The sequence below is a fragment of the Trachymyrmex cornetzi genome, unplaced genomic scaffold (assembly GCF_001594075.2).
Source record: "Trachymyrmex cornetzi isolate Tcor2-1 unplaced genomic scaffold, Tcor1.1 scaffold671, whole genome shotgun sequence".
In the NCBI taxonomy this organism is placed as follows: Eukaryota; Metazoa; Arthropoda; class Insecta; order Hymenoptera; family Formicidae; genus Trachymyrmex; species Trachymyrmex cornetzi.
The window spans coordinates 11,863-12,091 of NW_017299994.1; positions in this window are offsets into that span (position 1 = coordinate 11,863).

Consider the following 229-nt stretch of genomic DNA (forward strand, 5'->3'; position numbering starts at 1 on the left):
TTATGTCATAACGCAAGTCTTATAAACCGAAATTTATTTTTCTTAGACTTAAACTTAACAGTATTCACAAAGTTTTTTTATAATTTACACGACTCTATAATTCAATCCCATATATACACACGCTAGATACTTTGACTCTCATTTGGAATGCTTCTTATTTTTCTTATTTCTCTAAATATTCATATTTTTTAATACGATTCTAATTTTTCTTATTAATATGCTTTTTATT